Genomic DNA, 25,750 nt, shown 5'->3' on the forward strand with positions numbered 1-25,750 from the left:
TCCAACACCGTAGACTATTTTATTGTTTTATAGTCACGTGTGTGTCTTCAGTATTTCGAGGTTATTTTAATGTTTAATCTCAACATGGCTTTTTTTCCCATTGCATATTGTATGGATACAGTAACACTCTCCTGCCTAATGTAAATCATTATGTAAAATATAGGATCCTCTACGCAAATATTTGCCGAATTACTGTTTGCTAGGCTGTTTTTGGACGATAGGGACGAACGAAAAGGATTATGTATGCGTATATAACGTGCTTCCCTCAACGACCATTATTCAGTCTTTGCATAATTTCTTGGTATGATTTCATCCGGACGTTTCGCGGAATTTTCTCTGAGTAACAGCCTGAGTGAGATTAATATCTGCATGCAGGACCGGAGGAACGTTTAATACGTTGGGGGGAAAAAAAACATGCTTTGTGTGAGGATTTTGACATGTTATCTGTTTTATTCGGCTCAATAATCCACATTTTGATAATTTAGTTACTTAGCTGCTCACTACCAATAATTTTCATTTATTTGCTTTTATTTGCCTAATTAAAAATGCAATTTGTATAATGGATATGAAACTTATTTATGGATATGTTATTTTCTTTAGTGGCATGCAAGAAATGTAAATTATTTATATAAAGGTGCATTTGTTTACTCTAAGAATGATTTATTTAACTAATAATCAGCAGGAAAAATCCATATATATATAATATTGCAAATAATTATTTGAGGAAAACATCTACAAAAAATGTTGTTTTGCCTTGAATAAGTTCCATGCAGATTTTGGAGGAAATTATTAACCATTTGTTCAATTAAATTTCGTAGAAGATTTAACTCTTAGTGTAATTTCAGCGATGCTAATAACGTTTTGAAAAATTTAACGGGTTCTATTGAAACGATTGCGTACGGATTAGATGGAATCTTCATTCAACAAAGAATTGATTGAAATTGTATGTTGTAGTCTTTAGGAAATATATATTAATAACAAAAGTACGTCTATATGGCTTTAATGTGAATGGTGATTCGAATATTATGTATTTTCCTAATTTATACCTTCCGAATTAATTAAACTCTTTTTCTAAAATCTTACACATCTTCGATATTTTACGGAATTTCTATTGTTTTTGGCTGTGCACGTAATCACAGAAACAGTAACATACAGTAAATATACAGAATCTTTTCCACAGTCATATACAGGGTGGACGGGAAGTCTGGAACACATTTTAAAAATTAATAATGACCAATTGACATAAAAAGGTGCGGTTTATACTGAAACACTTATTATGGCTTTATCAAGGGAACTCTAGGCCATGATGATTATTTCCCTGCATGCCGCACCTTTTTATGTAGATTAGGTTATTTTTTATTAACTAATAAAATATAACCAGCACTTTTTGTCCACTCTGTATTTACTGGTAGAATATATTTCTCAGCTGTCACTAATCTAGTGAGAAAAAACAATTTGGCCTGCCAAGGCCACATTAACTTACACTGTTGGTCTGTTTTTAAGAATAAATACTGGCATTGCTGTTATCGCACGTATAGTTAAGAAAAATGTTTCTTTTCTATGTAAATAAATATGAAGAGTATTAATTGTGAAGATTTTTACTATTTTGCTAAATTACTCGTGATATTTACGGTTTAGAACCATTTTAAAATGAAAGATTTCGATGTTTTCACTGAGTAGAACTGTCCAATTCAAGACGCATAAATTTTCGTTATTTCTTTTATGAAAGCGTAGAAAAATATCAATAATAAATTCCATAACAAAAGCGTTTTTCTTACGTCAAATCCTTCCCGTTATTTCTTTTTAAAAAACTGAATTTTTCTGATTTTAGTAGGAATGAAAAACACATCGCGCTAAAACTGAATAAAAAAGAAGAATTTTCTCGGAATAAAAATAAAATTCTACCTATATTTATATTTTGTGGGTTTTTTCTCACGGACTTGAAGAGGATTTTTTATTTATTTGTTGGCGAACATAAAAAGAGAAGGGTCGTTTTGCTCCGACGCTCTTTTCGGAGTAGTCAATGCGGTCATAAAACGAGTGTTTCGCCGCCATTCGTGTCATTTGAAGTGCCGTAAAAAGAGATAGTAGCGAATCAAGAAAACGAATCACGACGCGAGGAGTGCTAAAGATTCCCTTCTCACGTATATATTTCTTTTACACGCATACATGTAGAATAATTCTGTTACTGGATAAAAATGATTCCTTATCCCGTTCCACTTATCGTATATTCATGAAATAAAGCGTTAGGAAATCACATGGTTAGATTGTTCAAATGTAAATATTATTGATTAATATGCTACTTATAATCAATTAAATAGTCAATATCATAAAACCACATTTTGTTATTTTTCATTTATTATTTTCTTTAAATTGAATTCTTCAAATCGGTGATTCTTAACCCTTCATTTGTTTTCAAGTTTGTTTTTTTTTACGGTATTTTTGAAATAAAGTCATTGTTTATTTTGAGCTTGTTTTCGTCATCGATACTTCTAAGCAACTCCTAAACAATGTGCTGTTCGTGAAGTTTCTATAACTTTTAGCAGAATGGCTCAAAGGTACACGTCTCCTTTTTCTTGACATGTCAAGCAAGAACAATTTGCAACCCCTACATTTTGGAGAGAAATATTATGTGCGGAGAAGACATATTCATGTGCATTCTTCAACAATGCTAAAAGTAAGTTGGCCAACAATAAATGACACTTTTGATGATGTGTTTAGAAAATTCACCCTTTGTTAGAAAATTCAGTTTTCTACAATCAATGCCATTAATCATGCCGCATTAATTGAATATTCATAAATTATTTTACATATTATTAAATTCCCTTTTTTTGAATACGGTTGATAGGTAGTTTGGCTTTTTTTTGAAAATTAATTCAAAAACTAAATTGAAAAAATTATAATTATTATAGATTTTTCGAAATTTAAGAGAGATTCGATAAATTCAAAACCTAATAATTCCAGCCGAACAACGCAATACATTTGTTATTTGGCACTCGATTAAATATCTTGGCGTTTTTCCCGAGGCTTTCTCATAACCGGATCAAATCCTAGCGCAGCATGCTGATAGCTTGAGCTACTAATGCAAATAAACCGTAAAATATTTTCGGTGTAAATAGTATTTTTTCTCAATCGAAATGAAAAGCAAATAGATCGCTAACCGAAAAAGAAAAAACCTTTCAAAACAAATTTCCGCGAAACATTTTCGCAAGCGAAAGCTTAAAAGGTGTCAGTGTCGGTGTGATTAATATTTTTAAAAAAGTTGAAAAATTCGACTTTTTTCATTTTAATTTTCCTGATTAGCAATATATAACAAACACACATTTTTTCCCCATCTCGCATCCCCAAAAATGCTTTGCCTCATGCCCGGTTAAGAACCCCACTGCTGTAAATTTTATTCTAATGAAAACGATAATACATGACTGGCGAAAATGATTAATTAAAAATAAATTTGTATTCATAAATGACTCTAATCACGACTTTTAATGTTTTGCTGTATTGCCACGTTTTTTTTGTTTCATATCTGTCAAAAAAATTAAATTAATAGGGTAGTCTACCTAAACGAGATTTGAATCGTGAGTAATCAGTAGATACGATGAGACTGAATAGAATGTAAATCAATATAAGTTGGAATCAATTAATTAATTCCCCGTCGACACTAAAGGGTTATTCATTTTTCATGAACTTCGCCGATGTCGCTATTCGCACGCGCAGGAATTTTCCAAAACACTCTTAGTATAGCTGTTGTTTCTCTCTCTCTCTCTCTCTCTCTCTCTCTCTCTGGTACATTGGCTTTATTTCTTTCTTTTTTTAAAAGCATGTTAAAGGATCAGAGGTGGACCCATAATTACGCTCTCTCACGAGCGGAAGAAAGTTGGTGTAAAGTAACAGTGAAACCTGTTATAAGTGTTCTAAAATATTATCATTAACTGCGGGCGTGACGTGATAATACTACGGAATTATCTACAGCGCTTATTTAAGAATCAGTTATAAAGATCAATTCTTATTGCTACTGCTGTTGCTTCTAATAAGTTAATCAATTACTATTCGATCATTTGGGGAAGGGAGAGAAGTCTTTTCCGCCAGGTGTTAAATTCTACCTCAACAGGAGGCTATTTTGAGGTAATTTATGAGGAGGGGATGTTATTTATATTTTCAAGCTATTTCAAGGATTCTTCTATGTGGAAATATTTTGAGATTAATTTCGAATGGGGTTCACAAAAAATAGTTTAATCTTCAATATTTTAATTTTTCATCCCTTCTAGTAAGTAATTGTGTTCAAATCATTTCACGTTGAAATTGAGTACACAAATTTTTTTTTCTTTTTTGAGATTAGTTTAGTTTTCAGGTATCCTTTTTTGTGGACATAAACCACTACGAAAAGTAGGATATAATAATTCTTTAGGGTTGATCAATTTATCTATATTGGATATTTTTTCCTTACACAGTCTGCTTTTCGTAATGCTGTGGTTAAATGCTGTGGAGGAATTTGAAATTCTCACTCGATGAGTGTATCACTTGTAAATACAAATTTTTAAACATTTAATTTTTTTTTCGAATGCGTGTTAAATAGTGATTAGTTCATGCATGGAATAAGAAAGTTGATAGCATGTGGTGGTAGAATCGGAAAATGAGATATGTAGTGGTGAATTGAAATAAGAGATATAAGCAACCCTGGTCGATGTTTATTAATAATAATAGTCTTATATATATATTTTCCATGTTTTTAATAATAATAGTCTTAAGAATGTATGAAAATTTCGTTTCTCAATTTCATGATCTTAAAAATTCTAACTTACCTTGTGTGCTCATTGTATAATTTGTATTATGGTATCATCACCTTATCCTGAGGGATGGATATCGTCTACGGAAAGAATTTGAGGAAATTTACAATTTCTTTAAAAATGATGTTTCATTTCACTTATATTTCTAAATTGAACATACAAATACAATAATAGGTTTATTTTCTGTAGTTACAATTCATGGTATTGCAATTCCTGAAGAATGAATATCATCTTTAGAAAAACATAGTGAAAAATTATAACTTTTTTTAAAAATAATATTTCATTCTCATCAGATGACTCTTTTTTCAGAGTTCACCTCTATATCCAGAAAATATGTTATATACTTAATATTTCAGTTTATTCATTATATTGTGAAATTTAATACGCAAATGTAATAAAATGTTAAATTCAAATGTAGTAACGTAATTACCAGCGTAATTTCATAGTATTAGCTTAATTTAATTCAGAATAAATAGAGGGATTTGTGTCTTCTTATTCATAAGGATAATAACAGAGGAAAATATTTCTATATAAATCTTGTCTTCTCTCAACATTTTGAAGAGCAAAAGAATTATTTTTAATATACCTATAGAAATTTCGCCTCATTTTAATTCGAAGAAATGTTAAAATATGTTTCAAAGAAATTAACATTTAGAAACATGAAATTATTTTTTAAGTTAGTTTATTGTAATTTACATGTGTCTCTAAAAACGTGTTAAAAATTTTATTTCAGCTTATTTTTAATTTTACAGTATTTTGATTCAAATTTATGAAACTTTTTCACACAATGAGTTGAACATCTTTATGTTCATGGTGCGATTTATTTATGCTTTGTTTTTCATGTTTTGTTATTTTATTCCCTCTTTTATTCAAGCACTTTCCCTTTCACAAAGTATATATTTTTTTTTTCCTTTCTCCAGAGGGGCTATAAGGATAATTTGTATTATAAATCTTTTTTTTTCCCTCTTCTAGCTTCAAAATAGCACTGAGGCGTGCACAATATATATGTATTTTTGAAAAAAAAACCCCTGAATTTATAGTCCAATATTGTCGATTTTTACCCTTCTGCAAGAACTCCCTGGTCCCTTCCAAAATATAAAAAAAAGAAGAAAAAGAAATCAATGAAATCCCAATCAGGAGTTGCATTGTGAAACTGTTTGAATAATTTTCTTGAAAAAAGAAATTTTGACAAAAGAGAGATTTTTTTTTTTTTTTGGTATATTTATTTCTTATTTAGGAGCATTTCTCGTCATAAATTACTTTTCCGATCGCGGTTGGCTACTGAATAGCAGCAAAGCGCCAATCGACGCCCGCCTCCTCATAAACTATTCAAGTTTACGCCCCTAGCAACCATTACTCATTCATCAAACCGTGACGTCAGCCTTAGCAACCCTAGGGAGGCTCTCGTCTTAAGCCTATCTATCTTTTATCTGTGTGTTTGAAAAGGCATTTATTTATTTATTTATTTTTGTCTGTGATACCGGGGCAAAGTAAGGTTTCATATGCACACACTGACCTCGTGAATTATTTGAATATCGAAACGTGTCACTGAGATCAATCACGGATTGATGATACACTTTCGGCTTTTATTCAGCTAATGACATCCAATGGTTCTTCCGCGCTATCAAAAATTTACATCGTTTCTCCCCGTTTATTTTCTGATTGAGTCATATTTTTCTAGTAAAATTAGTAAAATAGGAGTTAACTCAGAATGGTTTTTTCGCATTCTGGGTAGGCTTTCTCTCTTAGTTATGGGACTATGAATTAGTCTTGTTTTTCGCGCAAGAGGCGGTGCGTTCCACTCACTAATCATAAGAAATGCGTTTTGTGAAACTTCTTGTTTATGTTGATAAACGCGTATCAAGAATCGAATTGAATGTAACTCATGTACATTGTTACAGTATCAAAAGATGCATAACTGAATTGCAATAGTTGGACTGAAATAATAGATGTGGATAAGAAGAAGTTGTTTACTAAGGATTTTTTTAAATTTTACACTATTTTGACGTGTATTTTCAGTAAAAAAATAAAATCATATAACATATGTTAAGATAATGATATCACACATATTATGTGGGGGTAAGTAATGCACGTATAATGTGTAAGACACGTTGAATACTGTATTTTAATCATAAATTGACTATATTATTCAAAAAGTTATACTTAAGTATGAATGCTTAATTCCTCCTGTGCAATCTTCTGAAATTTCCTCGGTGTTAGGTACGCATCAGTTTTCCATCACATCATATGCCTGATTCTCATATTATATTTCATCACTGCATGACATCTGTTTTGGATTCTGTTTGTAAAAATGTAATAAATTTTCTTATTTCGTCATATACAGTATCTATTATACTGTAAGTATGTACTTATAGTAGAATATATACTATACAGGGGCGCATCCATGGTTTTGCCAACCGTGGGCTACACGGATTTTGCCGCCTTTCTCCTATATTCTAGTCTAATTTTCTAGACTACTCTTTCCTTGAATTTGCCACACTGTGTTATAACCCGCTTGGCTTCCTCTCCCCCACTTCTACAAGTACATCCGTGACCGAAATAGTGTCCCAAAGTCATTCTTTTGCTCACTCAGATGCTTCAACGCTGTTTTGGTAACTCACATACTTGAACACGCTCTAGGTCACTCACTGACATGGTTTCTTGCTTTATACATCACTCTTGATCATTTACACGTTTACACATGCTCTAGGTCATTCTTTTGGTCATTCCTATGCTTGCACGCGCTATAGATTATTTATTTGCGCAATTTTTTTTTAAATATCACGTGTCAAAACTGTCATGTTTACCACCTTTATAACAAATCTTGAATCATAATTTTAAAAAAAATGGCAATTAAAGAACTTGCTTACAGAAGTTTCAAACAGTAATATTGTTTTTTTAGTAGTAGTATTTTTTTCCCTTTGCCTATATATAAATATAATATGATTATTTGGTTTAAATAATTAATAGCCCGAAGCTCTGTAAAAATCATGCTATTATTTTGTCATGAATTTGCGCTCCTTTCATCTTAAAGGTGGTCATTAATTAACTGGTGGGACATCTCTGCTAATTACTTTGAAAATTAACGGATTATACAGCTTAATCAATTTAGGTAATAGCAAATCAATATTAGCTTAGTCGTTGTGGCTCTAGAACAGTGCTTCCCAAAGTGTACTCCGTGGCAGCTTATGGGGGCGTCTCCAACTTTTGTCATGACGAGCTGGAGATATTCGTTTGGAGATATTATTTATGCTTTGAATTTTTTTTTTTTTAATAAGTGAAAATATCTGCTGGGGAACCACGGAAGAATCATGTATTGGACAAGGGAGCCGAGGGTGACAGAAGTTTGAGAACCACTGCTCTACGGCTTCATCTGAAATATCAGTACAGGCAATAAGATGAAGGCTGTGTTCTAAAGTGGTTGCGCGTGTGTGTTTGTTTTTGCGTCGGGAGAGGGGGGGGGGTTTAATTTGTGGACCGTATGAAAAATTGTCTTGGGATGATGCTACAAAAAAAATAAACACCACGGGAGGAGTATAGGAAATGGTCTTTCATGCGTTGTGGGGTGTCATCGGGATGGCTATGAGCAGCTCTTTTGTTTTTGTACTGTCATAAAGAATTGACACATCGAAGAAATTAGACATTAAACATTTCTCTTTTATGGCTTTGTAAATGAAAAACGGTCCCATTGCAAATAATGTTCGTTGCAATTATATTTATCCTTTTTCTTTCAAAGTGTTTGTGATCACCACGTATACCAAATCTATACTGGTTCAAATGGTCTATTTGAACCATATATTTGAGCCTGGTTCATATACAAAAATGTTCTCAATTGCATTAATAATAAAACTATATTAAAATAGTAGAAGAGGTTCTCAAACTGTGCACCGCGGAGAAGCGGCCCGACAAAGTTTTTTGGGTGATATTCTTTGTTCTTGAACTGCTCTTGTGAGCCACGGATAAGTGTTGATTAGAGTAAGGGGATCCGCGGGTGGAAAAGGTTGAGAACCCCTGCTATAGGCTAATCTATTTCTTGTAATGCTTGTATCAACTAACACAGCGGTTCTCAACATTTTCTAACTCGCGTAGTCCTTTTCAGTGTATAATTTCTATGGCGGAGCCGTGTTTGACTCTTGGAGGCCTTTTTAGTATATAGGCTGCTTTTTTTATTTATTTATCAAATTTACTGATTGATTTTGTTTTTCTCGAACCGCTGCGGAACCCCTGGAAAGTGCTCATGGAGCACCGGTTGAGAATCGCATAACTAACAAATAATGTGTTCAGTTTTGTTATTGATCAAATAAAATCTGGTTTTATATTCCTTGAAAAACGAAATTCCTTCAGCGAGGTAAGTTTTGAAACAAATAATCGATGTAAACATTCATTTATAGCAATGAAGTCCTGAATAAACTCATGTAAAAAATATATATACAGCAATTTATATATATTTTTTCAAATAGTAAATAATAATATGTATTATGATGAAAATTAAGAGAGAAATTCACAAATGCCCTCATATTAAATTATGAAAATTTTGAATAAAAATATAAAATGATAAGTAAATATAAAATATAAATGATAAAATATATAAATGATAAATGAAATTCTACTATAAATGCGTTTACGTTTTCCTTCATTTCCAAAACGAAAATTTCCAAGGAGAGGATCAGATTCTCACCCAGAACGTGTTTCCAGCACCTGTAATATAATTATATAACAAAAGAAAAATCAATTACAAATTATAGAGACTATAACAAGGGTATAAGATCTACGAAGATACATATATCAATTGCATTAAAAAAGTATAGATCTATGCGTTCGACAGATTTCTAGGACGCAAGAAGTATATGCAGTTATCACTAGATGGCGCTGTACACGGCATTCATAATGTACAAAATAAATAAGTACTTCAGCTCCGGTTTTTGAAGAAAATTTTCTGATGGTCAACATATTCTTAGATAACGGAGGTCAATAATGTTTTATTATTATAAATCTTGGGTGTAGTTTTATTCCATTGCTCAAAACAAATTTACTTATCGACTTGGATGAAGGGGCATTAGAATATTATATAAATAGAAAACCCCCAAAAACTTGCATAAAAATCAGTGAAAATCTGCATAAAAGCGTTTTTTGCCCCCTTCTCTTTTCCTGTCTGTATTGTGAACAAAGATTTCACGCCTCATTTTCTTCGTTCTTCATGGAATTCCGGTAAGTATCGTAATTCCAAGTTGGTTGGCTGTGATGATGGCTATCAAGGAAACAGAGGAGAGAAGAGGGTGGGCTATCAAGAACTGTTTAATGCCCGGCATCCTCAAATGAATGGCTCTTTCCCAAAATTACTCTTGATTACTAAAGAGAAGTCGCTGATTGCAACCCATCTGTTAATGAGCTCTTTGATAAGGAGCAGCTCGAGAGTACGACGCCAAGCAAAAAAAAATTAAAAGAAAAAGAATGCCAGAGTTTGCCATTTTAATTCAGTGAGCGCCGGAAATTTATTACTTTGGCGTCTTTTGTGTCGTGTGTATGTGAGCCTGCTGCTGCTAGTTCTGGTGCGTCTTTGACTGAAAGTCCGATATCTTTTCTCCAGTTTCCGGAAAACTGGGTCACTCGACAATTTTTCCCCCCCTGTGGAAAATGTCCGTAAATGGGAAACGCCATTAAGCCATTGAAATTGATCCAGAATTTTCTTCTAAAGAAAAAGGACGCTCATTTAATTTTCCGTTTCCATTCTTCTTTTTCTACTCATTATTTCTTTTATCTCTGTCATTTTTTTTTTTGTTCTGAGTCCATTTGTCATTCAAATGATACCGAAAAGATATTTTTATGGAAAGTTATGAACGTTTGAAAATTTCTGTGTCTCTTAAGAGTAGAATGAGTTGAGTTTTACTGAGGTCGAAGGTGCGGGTATTCTCTATCTGCATATATCGGTGTTTCCCGGAGTGGGTGATATCACCCGCTGGGAGAGTTGATGGGACGTACTTGGTGTGGAAAGGGGTGTTCATGGTTACGGATATGATATACTAGTTTTTCCCAATCTTTCCGAAAACGATGTCTAGTATATTGCCTGAAACAATTTGATTGACAACTTGTGTAACGTATTGCAGGCCATTCTTGTAATTTCAGTTCCGATCTTTTTATACATTTGTCAAGTTTTTTCGACGGTACTTATTTGAATTTGTAATTTTAATAAACACCAGTGCCGTCTTAACGCATAGGTCCACCCGGGCCCGGCCCGGGGGCCTCACAAAAAATGAAGGCCTCAGAGAAGAGGGGCCTCAGAAAAATGAAAAGTAATTCAATTTTTGGAGAATTTGCCAGGTAGGGCCTCAGAAAAATCTCTTGGCCCGGGGGGCCCATGATGCTCTTGAGGGGTCATTAAAGTATTACTTCAGCATCGGGGGGGGGGAGGATTTCGGATTTGCTGACTTTTGATCACAAGTGGGGGGGGGGGGTTTGAAGGATTCTTACGTCATCAACCACCACTTTTTGAAGATATGAAATATTCTAAGCTGCTGACGGGGGGGGGGGGGGGGTGTCAGTGTTTTACTAACAAGGGGGGGAAGGGGTTTAACTGGATGAAAATCTGCTTACGTAATACTTGAATGGCCCCTAAGACGGACTTGACACACACGCGCGCGCGTTTTCATAATATAAATGATATTCTTGTAATTACGACAAAAATATTAACATTTATCTCATTATTTCAGTCCTTTGTCAGGTTTAAGGTTTCGTCCGCAATTTTTTGGAATTTTAGTTATGATTGGTGATTGTGCGATAATGTTTTTGATGACAAATTGAAGATGTCCCGTATTTTACGGATTATTATTTAAGGCCCCAGTTTGCCGTAATTTTCTTATATAAAATATGGTCATCAGATCATTTAAATATTTTTCTCATGAAATACATTTTTGTTTACTGTGATTTGTAGCAACCCTTTGTTTCCACACCCTTCAGCAATTTTAGCAGTAATTAGCAAGTTACACTAAAAACAATAAATTTCAATTTTTGGCAAGATTGAGTGATGTCCAGTATTTAGGATCGCAATTTCTTGTATTCTCCTTGATTATGTATGGCAAACGTAAGTGTGAAAGTTTATGTGGCAATTTTTGAACTCATATAATTATTACTAATATTAATACCATTAACACCTATCGGAATACTGTCTATAACTAATGTCGGAATACTATCCATAACTAATGTCGGAATACTATCCATAACTAATATCGGAATACTATCTATAACTAATATCGGAATACTATCTATAACTAATATCGGAATACTATCTATAACTAATATCGGAATACTATCTATAACGAATATCGGAACACCTATGCCATCAACCGGACCATCGGCGCGGAAAACAGGTTCAGAAACACTGCGATGTACGATCTCTCGGACTTGCGCGGGAAGGGGACCAAAGCTAGCATCCCACCATGACTGGGTCCAAGCATCGTCCTCGGGCCTCAGGGAAGCAATAATTTATGGCTTTCAATACAAGGGCCATAGAATAATGACTGAACGAGAGGTCTTTACTCTCCCACCGAGCGTCTTCCTTTGAAATTTCCGAAAAAACGGACGGCTTTTCTTGACTTTTGCGCCAGCTGCAGTTGGCGGTGGTGTATGGTGTCCAACAAAGACTTTTCATTATCTTTTACCTTAATAATCTGACCCTGCGTCAGGACCCAGTCATAGTGGGATGCTAGCTTAAGAAATGTGGGTTTTTTTTTCCAGAATTTATGCCATTCTATTCGGCATGTATTCGATAGATTTATCCGACTTATTCATAATATGTTCTGACAGGGCTCACACAGTCCAAACAATGAGTAATGGTGACCAGGGGTGTACGCAGGATTGGCATTTCGAAGGGGAACAAAAGGTTTTGTTGAGTGGGAGGGGGGGGGGGAGCCTCCAAGAACTAATTGAATATTTGAATAAGCATTTTAAATTTTCAGCAACTGATTAGGTAGCATGTGAAGATAATTTATTTCGGTATATTTTAGTTTCTTTTACAAAATATATTTAACCTTTCATCGTCTTTGCAGAGATACAAGGGCCTCCCCCCCCCCCCCCCGTGTACCCCTCTGATGACGACCAGAATGCCTAGACTAGAAAAATTCAAACAATTATGCACACGCTCGCTTCACTCAGTTTTTTTTTATACTGGCTTCTCATTTAGGATGTACAGACGTTCCGTATATACGAGATTGTTGCACATTTTCGAGAAATCTCTGTCAAAATTTTTTTCTTAACTAACGGTATTAAGTTCCCCCCCCCCCCCTTTGATAGTCACTGATTCATTCTATGGGCCTTCAACGTGTCAGTACGGGTTGTCATGTCAGACATGTCAGTCTTCCATACACACACAGGGCCAACATTCAAAGATAAGTCTTCATTCAAAAATACCAAAAAACTCACTCTGTCTCTGAGATAACGATTGAGATCTTACCAATTTTTTTTTCCCAAAAAAAATGTGAAAATGCAGTTTTTTTTGTGGTGAACATTCGTGGACCACACCCGGTGACACGCATGCTGCAGATATAGGTAAATGGATCGTAACTTCCAAGTACCAGTATGTCCGAATACCCGATGAACCGAATCGTGTGATTTTTTTTTTTTTAATAGATTTGATTTTAATGTAATTTTTTCCCGATCTTTTATCATAAATATACTGTAAAATATTTTATTGATACATTAGTTTTTATTGATAATATTGCTCGAAATTTATAAAAGATTTCACTAATGATTATTACTATTAAAGATTTCACTGATGCAAGAAATTCTTAATAGACGCATTTGTAATATGCATCGACCGGCAACGTGTTTCATTTTTTGTGTCGCACCACAAAGAAAGAAATCCTTTCCACACATTCTCTTCTGCAAAACATTTTCCGCTCCAGAGACTCGATGAAATATATCTTTCATCAATCCAGTTTACACTACTTCCCGAGTATAATTAATTCATAATTAATGCCTTATAATCCGCACATTACACATGGGCAAAACCTATGCTATTCTTTTTTCCCCCTCCTCTCTCTCCTTGTGAACCTTTCACGCCTCTGTTCGCTGTACATCATAAAAGACGCGATAATTTCCAGAATCAATTATAATGTAATTGATGATCTTGTCGAATATTCGTGTTACATTGTTCTCTCATAATATGTGATCGGTGTATCAACACGTAGATCAGCTCTTTTAGGTGAAAAATATTATATATATAAGGGAGCCTCTCATTTCCCCTCCCAAATTAGACTTTTAGAATCGCTCGCGCCATTTCGAGTCGGGCCATAAATTTTGCGCTTTGGTGGTTTCGTGCTGGCGTGAGCACATTTCTATTCCGCTCTCTTCTAACTTTTCGCACGAAAAAAACTGAAAAAAAAATTTCCCCCGTTTATAATACTCAGGTGATAAGTCTGTGAGTAAGAATTAATATTCTCTGTGAGGTCCGGAACAGGATACATTGTATCATTGGTTCTGACATCAATGATTCGACTTTAATAGCCGAGAATATTTGTTCCGAAATTCAACGGGAGGATAAAAATGGATAGTTTATTGGCAGGTTTTTATTAAAAAGATCATTCCCCCCTCCCCTACCCCATCCCCCACAGTAGAGAGCTGACCTGAATTTTGAATTAACCTAGAGAGAGAAAGCAAGAATATAAATGGTTGTATAGTTTGTGCTAGGTTCGGCGCGCTTCCGAACGTGCGTGAGAATAGAATCTCGACTAAATACATTTTTTCAAGCTTCGAAATATACGTCCAAATATTTTATTCCCATAAAAACTGATAAATAAATGCAGTGGATCTTGCTTAGCGGTGTCCACTTGGATCGTTTTCTCGCTAATAGTACGAGTTATTTTTGTATATAGTGTTTCTTACTATAATACTCATTGAGATTCCACGTTCAAAGCGTTTTCCTTGGGTAAAACATGGCTGGACAAATCTATTGCTCGATATGCCCGGAGCATGTAAACATTTCGACGGGCACGTTTTTTTTAACCACATCACATTCACGACGATGCAAGTGTTCCTACATGAATGAATGAACGCCAGAAACTTTGCTACTGGACTTGTCCCGTTGCCGAGATCTCTTCCAGCCCAGCTTTGTGGCAGAATCTGGAACAAAGTGTTCCTATACACACTTTCAGTTCCTTCGATGCAAATGTGTAGTCAACGTTTTTCAATATATTTTTACGGTCTTAAATAATCCGGTGAAATCACGGGCCCTCATATACTGCAACTGGGCTCAAAAGGGAATCACGTAATGAAACTGGGCTTTTCTGGACAACGGGAAACCTCATTTGCAGCAAAATAGTATATTATGGTGGTATTTATTTATTCATTTACTTATTCAATATTACTTGTCCGGGCCTATACAAGGGAAAGCGGTGGTGAAGTTTGACAGCAGAGACGGTTGTTGTTACAAAAGAAATCGGAAACTGTTGTACAATCAATAATGTTTGGTGGGAAGTTGTTCCAATCGGAAAGAAACTAAATTTGAAACAATCAGTGGATGCAAAGATGGGTTTCAATTTATGGGAATAGTTAATTCAATTCGAAAAGTATGAAGCTGTAGTTATAGAAAATTGGAAGTATCGATATGAACGTAGACATGAAGGATTTTGAAAAGGAAAATTAATCGAGAGGTATGTGTACGGTTGAATATTGAGTTGGCGTTTGAGCGCAGTAACGGAGACGGAGGATGACCAACAGTTTAAAATGAAGCGGATGGATTTATTTTGAATAGATTCTAGTTTGTCTATATTGCAGAGAGTATGACGGTCCCGGATTTCACAGGCATATGAGAGTACATGAAGGATATAGGTTTGAAAGCAGAGATGTCTGATGGGACGGGTGGAGATTTTAAGGTTACGACGAAGAAAGAAAAGTTTTGGAGACACTTATGAAAGACTTAATCATGTAAAAAGAGAAAATATTTCTTAGTTTGCAATAAAAACCCGAAATACATATTCTCCCAAAAAAAATTATGCATTACATGATCCTATTACACAGTGTTCCTATTATACATAAAGTGTCGGAAACGGACAAAAATTCTACGATTGACTCTAAAATTGCAGAAAATAGTTATGCGCATTTCTCTTCTACACAAGAATATAGGAAAAAAATATGACAAAAGTAGTGACTTTACTGCCATCTATCAGATAGAAAGTCAACATGTATGACTCAATCTTTGTAAATTATTTATAAAAAAAAAAAATAATCTCAAGTGAGGGAGAGAAGATTTCTGACAGCTAAAATTAAATGCAAGTCCAAAGCAAAAGAACGCAATAAGGTGAATCTGGCCGATTCTTATCTACTCTAGGATTTCATTAATCAATATTGCATTTAGACTCTTATTTGGTTGTATCAACCATGGCCCCCCACATCCTGGAGCAAGGCCACTAGGCTGGGATTTTTCGCCGGCCCCCTTCCAGACCAGACTTTCACGGGCCCCTATGACGAATCATAGCGTGAAAAAACAAAACAATAACGAGAATCGTCCCGTGCCCCAGGGCTGGATCCCTGTCAGCCCTACCCTTACGGTATCAACTATGTCATATGCACAGACCCGGAGCCCAGAATATTTGGATGATTTCGATGTTGTGTTAAATTCTTTTTGAGAAAACTATTGCACTTCCCGCGAGACACGCCATGTTATATAATTAGATGTGAACTTGGCCAAATGAGAGAATGTCCGTGTTACTCAAATAGTTTATCGTTTTCTTTTTTGTTAGAATCCTAAAAAATGCCAAACTACAGACTGCCAAGATCGTGTTTTGACCAATTGTTTGAAAAGGCATAACGCTCACTCCCTGATACACATAACTGGCTTTTCTCCATACAGTCGAATTCCGTTATAACGAACTCCAAGAGACCGGAGAACCACTTGTTATAACGAAATTTCGTTGTAAAGGAATTCCAGGTTTTCCGCATTGTTCCTATGTAAACTTATTTGCGGAATTAGAAAAGTATTAAAACGAGATTTTCGCTACAACGGGATTCGACTGTATTCGACGATTGTGGCTTGAGTTTTCGGAGAGAATCTATGGACACAAACTTTGTAAAAAACACATTCCGAAAATTCTTCAGACTCTATGTGATCAAAGTTTACAGGTAGTCTTATACATATATCAAATGTATGTAATTCTACATCATTTCCTCAATATAGGCTAGTAAAATCTAAGTTTGGAATAGAACAATTCCAAAGTATTAATCATTTAAAGTACAAGAGCGTTTTTGTCCAAATTCGATTTGGGGCCATTCAAGTATGACGTAAGCAGATTTTTAGCCATTTGTGACTCCCCCACCCTTGTCAGCAAAACACTGACGCACCCCCCCCCCCAGCCGCTTAGATATATGTCATATCTTCGAAAAGGGTGGTTGTTGATGACGTAAACAACCTTCAAACCCTCCCCCCTCCCTTGTCATCAAAAGTCAGCAAATCCGGGGAAACCCCCCCCGGATGTTGGCGTAATACGTGAATGACCCCTTTGGAAAAGAACTTATTTATAATGAATGAACTATTTCACTTTTGCCAATGGTTTGTAACTATGGCCGGGATTACACAAAATTTTGATAAAAGTACTGTTATAAAAGTTGAAAAATGCAACCAATAAGAGTAACATTCTAGCAAATGCAATCAAACGCAAATAGATAAATTATTATTATATAATTATATTATTATGACTTATTGACCAGTGTGGCCAAATCATGGGCTATACGGGGGGGGGGGCGAGAGGGCTCCAGCCTGGGCAATTCTCTCTTCTTTTTCATATTATAAATTTGCTATAGGCTCGTAAAATCTAAGGGCCCCGGGCCCTTCGCTATCGGGCCTGGGGGCTCTTTATAGGCTTTCTTCTGGGGGCATGATAGGGAGGTAAAATTATTAGTCGGGAAGTCAGAAAAATCGTGCACAAGATCTGCGGAAAAGAGAGGTTAATTTTAATGTAACATGTTATGAGACCCTATTGAAAAAAAAAAAGCGGGATGGGGGAAAAGAGAAATGAAGACATAATACCGTCATCACGTGGCGACATCTATGAAGGATGCACGGAGTGTCCTTCGCATGGAACCCTAACTGATATATACAGCAGTATAATAATAGCGCCTATATTACTATGAAAGCTAAATAACTTTCTTGTTTTGAATTGCATAAATGTTTTTTCTTTTCGCTCGACGTGTATATATATATTCAAGTTCTTACCCACGTTTACGCTTAAAATTCTTGAAGAACATAGTTTGACACCACAGGATAATGTGTTATTCATGAAAGTACGAGTATATTTGCGTATTGTGTCAATGATTCGTCAATAGATGGCATTGCATGTCTTCCAAATCTGTAAAAAAATGTAGATCAGCTGTCACAAGCCAATCTTCGGTGATAGAAATTCCAATCACTCCTACAGAAAAGTTCGGTAACTCATGGACGAATTCGTATATTATCTGAGCTACATAAATAACAAGAAAAAAATATAATAAAAAATGCTAAAAAATTTATACAGGAGCAACAACAGCAATAATAAAACAAGCCTACAGTATTGCATTCTGCCTAATCTCTGAGAGCAGGGCTGTCTTAAGAGCATCCACGGGCCCTCGAGCCAACTGATTTTTCTGAAGCTCTACCTAGAAATTTCTCTAAAATTTTAACCAGTTATCATTTTCGTGAGCCCCCCCCCCTCATCTCTTGATGCCCCCCCCGGGCCGAGCTCGGGTGAGCCCATGCCTTAAGACGGCACTAACTGAGAGAGAGAGAGAGTCGCCCATTGGGAAGTTTCAACAAGAGCGTGCATTTCGTTATGAATTAATCCAGGGTTCTCGATCACGGTCGACCCTTCTGAAGGGATCGTATGGATGAATGGCATCGAGCCGCAATCATCAAATAAAATGCTTCATTACTTCGCATGTTCTCTATTATATACTGAAAATTTCTCAAATGCATAGCATTGCATGAATGAAAGCATTTTTATAAAACTCGAATGACTAATATTGGTCGTATTATAAATTTATATAATTTTAAGCATTTTTTCCCCCTGAAAAAAAATGGCCGGCAAAGGAAGTAGGGCATAACAATTAAAGTTTCTCAAGCGTGGTCAACATTTCCCTTTTTTTATACGGGACCACGTCTTTAAGGATTAAATATAGATAAAACTAAATTTATGTTATTTCGTTCTGGTACTTTCAATGATTTTGGTTCCTAAAATATCATATTATGACAGATGGTTGTATCTCGGAGAGAATGTGCACAGTTATCAATGGAGTTTGGACACCTTTAAAGTACTTCAAAATTTCTTTAGATTCAAAACTATCCTAGAAAAAACAGGTATTAAATATTTTGCGTGTAGAATTAAAACACAACGTCAGGAAATTTAATTTTATCAGGAATAAATGTTCCACATCCATTTTGAAACTTCATTGCATTAGTACAATCTATATTGACTTGTGGCATCACATGGGGGGGGGGGGCAACTGGCCCGGGTGGCAAAATTTAGGGGGAGACGACAATTGTAGGTAGGGAAAAAGAACACCGTTATAAAATAATCGAATTTTAAAGTTGTGGGGGCGGCAAAAATCCTAGTTACGACCCTGATGGGGGAGGGGGGGGGGACCTGTACTTCAAAAAAAAAATTTTTTTGCACCATTTTTACACCTTTCTTCAAACAACAGTCCTTTACTTATATCATTCTGAGTAATCATAAAAGTTTGAGAATGTGTTATAAAAGAAGTAGCCATCTCAACCTGAAATTACGTAAATCTGGAATACAATTTAGATGCCATACTATGCAGATACCAAAGCCAAATAAAACTCGTTTCCAAAAATTTTTCCCTTTATTTATCTCCCAAAATATTTTTTCCTCAGTTAATAGTTGAACAATCTTCATACGCATCTTTTTTTAATATAAATTTTTAATCATGGTTGGTAATCCAAGCAAATTTACATTACTTATTTGACATTGTAAGGTAATATCTTCTCTCATCTTGTATACGTCTCTAAATGCTGATTTTTTATTTTAATCTATCAACTACATTCCTGTTGCCACTTATTTCTTTATGTTAATTTCTTTTTTATTATTTGTCTCCTCTCATTATGCATTTGTACCGACAAATATGTATTAATTTTGTGAACTCACAAGCTAGCTTAGCCTCGAAATGTTTCGTGTCTCCGTGTTTCAACTAAATAAAATTATGTTGTCTATCTTATCTTATCTTAAATTATGTACCTCCTCTAAGATCCACGTGGTATATGATGGTGTAATTATAACCACAGGCCCGTTGGCATCCAAAGTGAAAGCTATAATGAAAAGGATCCGATGTCAGATATGATAACTGTTTAATCTCCATCATATAAAAGACCAAACCTGACGTGAAAAATATTTTAGTTAATTTTTACAAAATTAGGTTTTAGGTCGCGGTGCACATCAGAGAACTCCGAGAGCCAAATTCGGACCGAGGGCCATGGGTTCAGCTTCTTTGTGACATGGTACAATATAAACAAGCTATTTATCACATGTCTTTGAAGCAGCGGTTCTCAGCCGGTGCTCCGTGTGTACTTCCCAGGGGCTCCGCGGCCACTCGAGGATAATAAAATAAATCAATAATAAATCAATAAATTTGATAAACAAAAAAAAGAGACCTAAAGGGTACCGCCATATAAATAATATATTAAAAAGGGCTCCGCCATAAAAACTATACACTGAAAAGGGCTCTGCAAGTCAGAAAAGGTTAACCACTGCTTTAAAACGAGAAAAAAAATGGATTCGTCACACGCTCTGTTAATCTATCATGGATATTAAAAATTTAATATTTCTCTTTTTTATGTATGTTGTTAAAAGAAATACTGAAGTAAATCTAAAAAAAAAACCAGTTTCATATTAATTCGTAGTGTTTTCCTCCTATACATGGGAAAACAGAAAGTTCGTTCCAATTCCAGAAACAAAAATAGAGAAGCCGCTTCTTTTTCTGCGTGATCTTTAACTGAACCTCAACCAAACAGCCGCGTGATTTGTGAGGCTTCAGGGGACAGAGGTGTCCTGCCTACATGCTAACACCCATCTTGGTCATTAGGATGGAGTTTTTAGGAACAGTGACTGGTTCTGGGATGGCCCTGTGTTGACATCTTGTCATCGCGAATGATGAATGCGTCTTGAACTTTGGAAACCTGTGGAAAAGGTTTGAATTTAGGGGGAGGGAAATCATTCTGATCCCATCCCTGATGGTTTCACTGTCAGAAATTGTAGACGAGCTTCATGAATATTGTAGTGATACTATATTCGTATGCATCGCAAGAGATGTTTGCTAGAGAGAGACCAACCCGTGATTTATATATGCATAAAGATGCTTCTTTAGGATCCCCCAAAGCAGATATTTGCTTTTAATGAAATATACCCATTTCTCTTCCCGAGTGTCATGCAAATAAGTAAACCCGAAATAAATGAACATCGGTTAGTCATCTTAAATATACATCTAGATGACCACCTTGACACTTTGAACATTTTGAGAAGTCTCACCATAACTTTGATGTATGTTCTGTTTTTACGATATTTTAGAAGAGTGAAGGCATTGCTACTTCCAAAGGTTGTTACACATATATACGTGTTTGGTCATCAATCGAGGCACATTTTGGCTCCCCCTTTATTCTATATCGAAGACGAGCCCCTGGACATCAAAACGGCGATGTTGTGCATCATCCCTAAAGAGCTCTTGGACTCACGAAATATGAATTTAACGAACTGCGAGTCAATAATTCTTTCGGAATGAGAGGATCCCCGTGTAGTTGTTTGCATTGCGAATCGTCTTTCCTCCCCGACGTTGAGCTTATTGCTGGCCACGCGAGATTCTGGTACCTGGTTAAAAGTAGAACTTAATGCATGTCCAAGGACTGCGTGACCATAGATTTTGGCCGTCGGATGAAAAGGAAAGACGAGTCCAATTTGAAGGATCTAGATTTACGACGGCCATTTGGCTCAAACACGCGGGGGATTCGTTAACAGGATGGACATTCTCAACTTTTGATAGCATTGCTTTCCCAATACAACCAGGTGTCTCGGTTTCCATTAATGAGTAATTCGTTTTGCTTGTAGTATGAGAAATTTCGGGAATGTGTCGTTTCAAATCTCTGAGAATTTCGAGATTTTTGTATTCAAAATCGTGGTATATACAGAATAGCCTATTTTGAAGACTCATGCGGTATTCTCTCCAAAAGGCCTACTGTTTGTGAGCAAATAACTCTTTCAAAGCAATAGGGAATTAATAATGATGTAGGATGGAAGATAAGTTCTGGACACATTTTGAAAATTGATAACAAATTAACCAATTGACATGAAATGTGCGGTTTGCCCTAAAATACTCATCATAGCGTAAAGTTTATTTTCGTAAATTAAAAAAACTTCAAATTTCACTCACAGGTGGAGCTATGGAATGAAAAGACTGGACTCCACGTAAAATGCAACACAAACAGTGTAACAGTGTATAATGTTCGTAAGAATTTGCATTACATATAAAATTATCACATTTGAATATGTGAGCTCCCTTTTTCTAGCTATATCTAAACGGGTGAGAAGGGGCTCAAATGTTGAAATATGTTTGTTTCACGTAACATAAATTGTTTATGTTGCATTTTAAGTGAAATTTCGAGTTTTTCGTTTTTTTTTGCAGTGCCACCTGTAAGTTAAATTTGAACTTTTTTTAAATTTATCAAAAGAAACCTTAAACTATGCGTTTTAGGGCAAACCGCATCTGTTTATGTCCATTTGTTATTAACTTTTAAAGTTATGTACAAGACTTCCCGTTCACCCTGTAGATCTTGATGGTTATGGATATTATATTCATTTGTCTGGATTGTATTTGCGTTCAAACTCGGTTATAATGATCTAGATAGTAACGACATTTCGGGTATAACATCAAGTATTTGCAGACTGATCTGATTCCCGTCGGTCGGTGACTCTCAAACTATGCGTCGCGGTTTCCATGCTCCTGGGGGTTTCGTGGTGAGCTGGCGAAAATCAATTGTGCGATGCTTTGAATGGGATTATTTTTTAGGAGCCGTGGCTGACCGTTGATTACTAGGACAAAGGAGCTGAGGGTGAGGAAAGTTTGGGAAAAAAACATCCGTAGGCAATAAGCCTTGTTTATAAGGTCGATGAAAATACGACAACCTTGGATATAACGACACTTTTTCGATTTGGGGATTGAGGTAATTTTCATAATTTATACGTCATATAACATTGAATATAAGTGTGATATGACAAAAAATCATGTCACAGATTTGTTTGGTTCAACTTTTTCTTCGTGCAAAACATTTTAATTGAATTCAGATTGCCGCAGCATTTTTATTACCCTCTAACGTTTATTTATGCGTAATAATTGGCAATTTCACCGATAATTGGTGATATTTCTGCTAGAATCGGCAGTCCCGTGTTTATGATCCCGATTCTCCTCTTTTTTTGTCGCTAAAATGTGTGGTCACGCTAATAGTAATGAAATAACTAATTTTGCTTTTCAAACCTAAAGTCTTGAAAATGTTAACCTTGGTTTTAGAGATATCTCGCTTACAACGATGCCGTTATAACCGAGTCTACCTGTACTGCATATTTTGATTACTTCAGTTATGTTTAGAGCAGGGTTCTTCAAATTTGGTGTTCCACGGACCCCTTAGTCAATGAAATGAAGGCCACAGACCATTTCATCTAAGCTCACGGAACCCCCTCCCCTCCTTCACCACTTCATCTAAGCTCACGGACCCATCTTGAAATCTCTCCAAGAACCTCAAAGGGGTCTGTGGACCTCTGATAAGGAACCTCTAGTTTAAAGACTCGTTGAGAATTCCGTGGATTTACCTTTTGACATTGAAGTCCAACTTATGATAAAATATGATGGCCGACATGTGTATTCAGAGAGTTATCGCTTTCTGAACCTTCACTAGAGTGTTGGGGAATTAATTCTGTGTACTATATACTGGTAATTTCATAACATAGAAAATTTTTCTGAAACTTGTGCCCTCTACCCAAGGTCTTAACAGATCTTGTCAGTGTGGCTTATTTATTACATTTTGGGTTTTTAGTTCATCGGTGTGTAAAGTAAAGCTGGTGAGGGGATTTTTTTTTTTTTTTTTTTTTTGAATTCCTGTGCAACATGTCAACGAGAAAAGCAACCTAATCCTTCGACAGTCAGCAAACAGCATGGCTTAGCTGTCACTTTCTTTCTTGCTGTCGCAGGAAAGACTTACTTCGTGCTGATCACCATGACAGGAGAAGATGTCTTCTTCTCCTTGGTCTTCTCTGGAGGAGGGAGTGGTTTGAAAAGGAAGCGAAAAAAAAAAAAACATTGGTAGAAAATTCAAAACAAAATGGTGTCTTAACATAGATTCATGTTTCTCTTCTGCGATTTTTTCACCCCAACCAATCGCTTTTCAGTAGGGGAAGGATTTTCTTGGCACCTAAATTTTCTCTCAGTTTTCAGACACATACTCATTTGCCATGAAATCTTATTTTTCCGAAACTCTGGGATACTTCCCTTCACAGCTCTTTATGATCATGCAAGATATCCGTTCCGTTCTTCGTAACAATGACAAACAAATTCGACCGTTCGTCTGAGGGATTATGTGATTCTGTGGGACCCTAAATATGTGCTGATCAGCTTCAGTCATGGTAAGAGTTATTCTCCATCTTCGGGTGCATGAGATTTAAGAAACTAGATTGCTAGAGACAATTTTCGTGTAAAACTCTTCAATAAATCATGAAATAATTGCTCAGTTGACAGAATTTTATCGGTGATTATAATGATGAAAATTAGACGTATTTCATGATGAATCATAATAATATCTAAATTTCATCTAAAGTTTAACGGACGTTGATTCCTTCAAGTCCAATCTATAGCCTGAACATCAAACTTTGAAACGCTCATATCGTGATAAAATTATGAAATTTAAAGAAGTCCAATGTTATTAAGTTCAATGCCGTTATGAAATCTCTCAAAATTATTTCCGAATTTAGCATGTGCAGTATAAATGGTTCCTGTGTGTTTATTATTTCTCTAATACAGTGTGTTTCTCCTTTTTTATTTTCTTCAGGAGACATGATTCACTCAAATACAGCTCTAAATTCATTTCATTTTCGCAGAACGTGAGACAAAAATTTAAATATTTGACTGCTGTAAGAGAGATTTGCTTAATGATTTTCTCCCCAATACTTTGGTCTTTTTACAAATAACTAATAGAGTTTGATTTCAATGAAAGAAGTTTCCAAAAAGAAAAAAAAATAGAGAAAACCTGAACTCGCCTCACGGAACAGTTTGAGAAACAATGCTTTAACGGCACATCGGACTAATAGATGATCATCAATATCAGTAAGAATGTGTTGTTAAAGTGCTTCTGATATTTATTATAAGGTGATTTTCCGTACTATTATACCAGTATATACTTTTTTCAGTGTTATTGTTGTATCATTTGAAAATGTCTCTCTCCGCAGATAACAGGCAGATCATTAACGTGATAACTAACATAACATGATAAATTCAAGAATTTTCATCTTCACTTCAAAATATAGAAGGCAAATAGCAGCGCCAGCTAGAACATGAAACAAGGACAACTATGACAACATAAATACGTTAGGGGCCACATATTCCGGCATGTGCCGATTAGAAAATGCGCAGAGGAATGAATACGAAATTCATGCACGGTGAAATAGTACAGTCGGCCCAGCTTAATCGGATATAACGATTCCAGTACACAATATCCGATTAAGCGGTGTACCCGATTACGCGAGGAACAATTCAATTACCATTTTACAACGTTAGTATAGTTTGTTTATTGAAAACTGATGAGCGATCAATATCAACAAAGCTTCTCGAATAAATCAGACATCAAAAATGAAATGAAAATTGTATTTAATTACCACGATCACAATACCTAAGATTTTTAGTTTTCATTAGAAAAGTTAGCACCCTCTATTGGCTAAATGAGGAACAAAAATAAG

At 35.4% G+C, this 25,750-nt stretch overlaps 1 protein-coding gene and 1 long non-coding RNA gene across 7 annotated transcripts in view; one reads left to right on the forward strand and one right to left on the reverse strand.

The window, feature by feature from the left end:
- Positions 1-25,750, forward strand: part of LOC149086722 (homeotic protein antennapedia-like) — a 187,231-nt gene that overhangs the window by 102,082 nt on the left and 59,399 nt on the right. The window contains exon 1 of one of the 6 annotated variants that reach the window (XM_089231079.1): positions 24,284-24,424. The exons of the other annotated variants lie outside the window; for them this stretch is intronic. The gene's annotated coding sequence lies outside the window, so the exon portion shown is untranslated. Of the gene's footprint in view, positions 1-24,283; positions 24,425-25,750 lie in introns of those variants that run through there. 6 annotated transcript variants of the gene reach the window in all.
- LOC149086725 (uncharacterized) overlaps positions 1-25,750 on the reverse strand; it is a 33,009-nt gene that overhangs the window by 1,179 nt on the left and 6,080 nt on the right. The window contains exons 2-4 of the long non-coding RNA XR_016192513.1: positions 9,410-9,482; positions 6,948-7,083; positions 4,800-4,864 (exon numbers count right to left, since the gene is read on the reverse strand). This is a non-coding gene — a long non-coding RNA (uncharacterized LOC149086725). The remainder of the gene's footprint in view (positions 1-4,799; positions 4,865-6,947; positions 7,084-9,409; positions 9,483-25,750) is intronic.

This window comes from Pholcus phalangioides, unplaced genomic scaffold (assembly GCF_987345545.1).
Source record: "Pholcus phalangioides strain wild (caught in Gottingen) unplaced genomic scaffold, Ppha-v1.0 ptg000004l_1, whole genome shotgun sequence".
In the NCBI taxonomy this organism is placed as follows: domain Eukaryota; kingdom Metazoa; phylum Arthropoda; class Arachnida; order Araneae; family Pholcidae; genus Pholcus; species Pholcus phalangioides.